This window comes from Amblyomma mixtum, chromosome 3 (assembly GCF_055824585.1).
Source record: "Amblyomma mixtum isolate Tamu chromosome 3, ASM5582458v1, whole genome shotgun sequence".
NCBI lineage: Eukaryota > Metazoa > Arthropoda > Arachnida > Ixodida > Ixodidae > Amblyomma > Amblyomma mixtum.
Genome location: NC_143014.1, coordinates 177,165,892 through 177,171,891, shown reverse-complemented (window position 1 = coordinate 177,171,891; position 6,000 = coordinate 177,165,892).

The window sequence follows — 6,000 nt, the reverse complement described above, 5'->3', positions numbered from 1 at the left end:
CCCTCGACGGGCTAAGGGACTCGTGCATCGAACGACGCGGCACGCGGGTATCGGCACTCCGCGAGAGAACTTTTATTCAACTGTGGAGTGTCGAAAGTCGTCCAATGACGTTCTCCAGGCGCGGCGGTGAGCTCCGTTGCTTTTAGTTGGTAGTCGGATTTTCTAAGACGATTTGGCGTCACTGCCTCAAGGACGAACGACGGCGGCATGAAGTGCGCTGAAAAAGCTATATGTTGAGGCGGACATGTAAGGTACGTTGGTGGACAGGCTAACCTGAAGCGACGGAGCGACGACCACAAACTACAGGAGGCGCCGTACAGCGTGCAGCTAAGAAAACATAACCCGCCAGCGAGACAAGCTCCGGCACGGGAGAGCAGAGCGCGCATGGATGAGCATGATCACTGCAAGACAAGCCGACGGCCGTGCATTTGTCGCACATTGTTGTACACGAGGTTACAGCATAAAAGAAATCCATAGCGGATCTATAGGCAGTGGTCACTGTGGTATTGTAGTCTAACGTTATTTGAAGCTGATCCCTTCAGGCTTAACCTCTACTCATATTAGACTGCTCTAAGAAGGTTTAATTTCGCAAAAAGGTGACGCCAGAAAAAAAAACTGTTGGTCCGGTTTAGCCGGAACAAGCGTGATAACCTTCATATCGCGCTAGACTGTACCATTCCCCACAGTCCGTCCTTGAACTCCGAATATAATCGCAAGAGCCTCTTATGTTTTTTTTTTTTTTTGTCTCGTGTCTTTTCGTAAATGCGCGCCTTCACGAGCGATGCCACCGCTAGGTCACTGCACTCGAAATGGCTCGCAGGCACCGCTCCCGTGCGGGTATTTGTCTCCTTATTTGGCTTTTTTTTTTTTGTTTTCTGGTGGGTGCACGAAGCCACCGGTAGTATTCTTTTTTCTTCAAGCTATGGTTATTCCTTCAGGATATAGAGATGCATGTATACCGTGGTAGATTTTGGTCGCCGATTCATAATTTTTTATTAGTATGCTATTCTGTAGCGGACATATATGGTTTCGTTAAAAAGGCGCGTCTGTACTACTTGCCTTTTCACTCGTGGCGCATACCCTACTGCAAAAAAGAAAGCAAACTGAAAAGAAATGCTTGCCTACCAGAGCTGTGCTGTCACTGGTGTTCTGTAGGAGTTTCGCCTGGCAGAAATCAGAAAGTGCTTGAGTGAATGACTGAGTGCTAGTAGTCGAATGAGGGGCAAAACACGGCAAAAATGATATCGCGCAGGTCCAAAGCATGCTTTGGGGTGTACCCGCCGCGGTGGCTCAGTGGCTAAAGCGCTCGTCTACTGAGCCCGAATTCCCGGGTTCGAACCCGACCGCGGTGGCCGCGTTTCGATGGAGGCGAAACGCAAAAGGCGCCAGTGCGCTGTGCGATATCAGTGCACGTTAAAGATCTCCAGGTGGTTGAAATTATTCCCCGGAGCCCTCCACAACGGCACCACTCTTTCTTCCTTTCTTCTCTCTCTCTCTCTCTCTCTCTATATATATATATATATATATATATATATATATATATATATATATATATATATATATATATATATATATATATATATATTGCCACCTAGTATTGCCAGGTGGCGCATACGAAGTAGGGCGACGACGACGAAGTAGGGCTCGCGCCGTGGGGAGTCTGTCGCTGTTGTTGCCCCAGCTTGCCTGGCCTTCCCTTTCGTGCCTACTAATAAACCCCCCTTCGTCAGCAAGTACGTTAGTCTGGTGGAGGTGCGGGGTAAGATCCCTGTACATGTCTAATACTCCTCCGCATACCCTGGGCTCCAGTCCTTCGCTGGTGGACACCCCTGTGCACCGTGCAGAAACCAAGGCCTACCTCCCGAACACGGGCTTTTGGAGTCTGCAAGAGCACCCACCCATCGACCTGTTATGCCAGCTGCAGCCTACTATACCTTGCAGAATCCGCGACTGCCCAAACCATTCCATGGCAGTCAGCTCGAAGACGTCGAAGACTGGCTGGTCGAGTTTGAACGCGTGGCCTCGTTCAACCAGTGGGACGACGCAGCCAAGCTTCGAAACGTCTTCTTTAGCCTGGAGGATGGGGCACGTACGTGGTATGAGAACCGAGAAGATGCGCTAACATCATGGCATGAGTTCCGCCGACGCCTGCTGGAGACCTACACCAGCACGGATCGCCGAGAACGGGCTGAACGGGCTTTGCAGTCTCGCATTCAAATGCCGAATGAGTCTGTAGCCATGTACGTGGAGGATATGACTCGGCTCTTCCGGCGAGCTGACCCGGCCATGCCCGAAGAGAAAAAGGTGCGCCAACTCATGCGCGGCGTCAAAGAACAGCTATTTGCAGGCCTCGTGCGCAGCCCACCATCGACCGTCGCTGCATTCCTTGCCGAGGCCGCGACGATGGAAAAGGTTCTTCAACAACGTTCTGCGACTTACAACCGGCCCGTGCATGCTGCTGCAGTTACCGAATCGTTTGCCACCGCCGGGAGCCACCCTGACGATTTGCGCGAACTGATTCGCACCATCGTGCGTGAAGAGGTATTCAAGTTTTGCAGCCCTTCGCAGTCTGCACTTGGTTCGCTTTCCGCTCTTGTTCGCGAGGAGGTGCAACAGGCGTTCAGGGGTCCTACCGTCGAAACACCACCTCTGCCGGGAGACTACAGCCGCCCCACCTATGCCGAAGTTGCGAGACGCCCGGCTGCAGCTTCGCCACCGCCGATTCCAGTAACGCCTCCTGCACCGCTGTCCCCAGTTCCACCAGTCCCGTATTTCGACGATCGCCGAGTGCACTTGCGGAAGGCCGATGTCTGGCGCACACCTGACAACCGGCCACTCTGCTTTCACTGCGGAGAACCAGGCCATCTCTACCGCAATTGCTCTTATCGACGCCTCGGTCTGCAGGGCTTTCGCGCCGATTCGCCCAGACCCCGGTTTGGCCACCGGCCTCCAGCCATTGAAGACTTCCTCGCGGAACAGCGACTTTCAGCCCGTGCGCCGCATCAGCCGCGCTCATCTTCTCCGCGGCGCTCTTCCCCGAACCCGCACAGCTCCCCGCGAGCAGTACAGGGTCGCTCGCCGAGCCCTCGCCGGGAAAACTGAGACCAGCGACCTTCGGGGGCGAGGTCGCTGGGAGTCGCTGCGCTGAAGACCTCCCGCCGCCGCCGCTACGCTCCGACCGTGAACAGATAGTACCGTCATCTGACCAAGACAGCTGCGTTTCCTTGGACATACCTGTTCTTCTCGACGGTCACAGAGTCAGTGCATTAGTGGACACCGGGGCCGACTATTCAATTATCAGTGATAAATTGGCGACTCTTCTAAAAAAAGTCCTTACGCCTTGTTCCGTAGTGCATCTACGTACTGCCGGTGGTCATCTCGTTACTCCAAAGGGTATTTGCACGGCTCGCGTTCAGATTCAGGGATCTACGTTCGTCGTCAGTTGTGTAGTTCTATGCAATTGCTCCCGCGATCTCATTATCGGCATTGACTTTCTGCGGGAGTATGGTGCTGTCATCGACCTCCGCCGACGAATCATCACCTTTTCGACCGGTAAAGCGACCCACCTCGCCGAATGTTGCCATCGCAGTGCCGCCCTTCGTGTTTCTGCAGACAGTGTCACGTTGCCGCCACGGAGCAGTGTTTTGGTTGAAGTCACTTGCAACGACTTGCATGACGCAGAAGCAGTCGCCGAGGCTAACCGTTCACTCCTGCTTACTCAAGGCATCTGCGCCGCTCGCAGTCTACTGACGCTTCGTGGTGGCCGGTCTGCGGTCCTGGTCACTAATTTTTCTAATGAGTACCGGCACCTTTTTGCAGGAACGGCTATCGCTTCTGCCGAACCTGTTACCGATATTCCCGTTTGTTTTGCGTCCGCGGCAGCCGGCACAGACGAACCTTCCCTTGAAAACGTCGACATAAACTGCCACCTGTCTCGGGAGCAACGCCTGGCTTTGGAACAGCTGCTGAAGGAATACAAGTCGTGCTTCGCTTCCTCCTCGAAGGTTCGTCAAACACCCATCACGCAGCACCGCATCATCACTTATGACGACGCTCGCCCTATACGACAGCAGCCTTATCGTGTTTCTGCTAAAGAACGGGCGGTTATCCAAACTCAGGTTCAGGAAATGCTTGACGATGGCGTTGTTCAACCTTCCCAAAGCCCGTGGTCTTCACCTGTAGTCCTTGTTAAGAAGAAGGACGGCACTCTCCGGTTTTGTGTCGACTATCGCAAACTGAACAGTGTGACCAAAAAGGACGTCTACCCGTTGCCGCGCATTGACGACTCGCTGGATAGATTACGGCGCGCTAAGTACTTCTCATCCATTGACTTAAAGAGCGGCTATTGGCAAATTGAAGTTGACGAACGGGACCGCGAAAAAACCGCCTTTGTGACTCCAGATGGCCTCTATGAATTTAAAGTGCTTCCTTTCGGTTTGTGCTCCGCCCCGGCTACGTTCCAACGGATGATGGACACCGTCCTCACAGGCCTCAAGTGGCAAAGCTGTCTTGTTTACTTGGACGACGTCGTAGTTTTTTCGGAAACGTTTGACCAACATCTCCAGCGCCTGCGGGCTGTCCTCGAAGCCCTCCGCTCGGCAGACCTTACCCTGAAGCCCCAGAAGTGTCATTTCGGTTACGAAGAGCTGAAATTTCTGGGTCACGTTGTGAGCGCTGAGGGAGTGCGGCCAGACCCCGAAAAGACTGCCGCCGTCGCACGTTTTCCCGTTCCGACCGACAAGAAAGCTGTCCAGCGCTTCCTGGGTCTCTGTGCGTATTATCGGCGCTTTATTGCGGACTTTTCCACGATTGCTGAGCCGTTGACGCGCCTCACCAGGAATACCACCTCCTTTGTCTGGACCACTGAGCAACAGACCGCTTTCTCTACGCTCCGCCAGCGCCTTCAAACACCTCCCGTTCTTGCGCACTTCGACGAAGGTGCCGATACCGAGGTCCACACCGACGCCAGTAACATCGGTCTTGGCGCGGTCCTTGTTCAACACCAAGACGGCCTTGAGAGGGTTATCGCCTATGCTAGCCGTACTCTCTCCCGCGCCGAGAGCAATTACTCCACGTCTGAAAAAGAATGTCTTGCGGTCGTGTGGGCCACCATGAAGTTTCGCCCTTATCTTTACGGCCGCCCATTCAAAGTGGTCACCGATCACCACTGCCTATGCTGGCTGGCAAATTTGCGAGACCCATCCGGACGCCTGGCACGCTGGAGCTTACGGCTCCAGGAATTTGACATTACTATTGTTTACAAGTCCGGCCGCAGACACGAAGACGTCGACACACTGTCGCGTGCACCAGTTGATCCTGCCGACGCAGCGCCCGATGACGACAGCGGCTTCCTTGGTACTCTCACCGCCTCCGACCTACTGAGTCGGCAGAGGGCGGACTCGGACCTTCGCCCTCTCATTGACGCCCTTGAAGGTAGTGATACGGTTATACCTCGCCACTTCTCTCGACGTCTTGGCTCCTTCTGTTTGCGGCAAGGTCTCTTGTACAAGAAGAACTCGAGAGGCAACGATAGACCTTACCTTCTCGTCATTCCAGCCGACCTCCGATCTGACGTTCTTTTCGCCTGCCATGATGAGCCCACGTCTGGCCACTTGGGCTTTTCACGTACGCTCGCCAGAGTGCGGAACATGTATTACTGGCCTGGACTTTCTGCTGATGTCAAACAATACGTTAAAAGCTGCCGTGAATGCCAGCGCCGGAAAACGCCACCACTTACGCCGGCGGGTTTTCTCAAGCCCGTTACTGCCCCTCGCGCTCCGTTCGACCAGATCGGCATGGACCTCCTCGGCCCTTTCCCCTTGTCGCAGGGCGGCAATAAGTGGATCATAGTTGCTACCGACTATTTGACTCGCTACGCCGAGACCAAGGCGATCCCTCGTGGCACAGCTTCAGAAGTCGCAGAGTTTTTCATGCACAACATCGTCCTGCGACATGGCGCTCCTTCGCACGTGATTACAGACAGAGGGACGGCGTTTACAG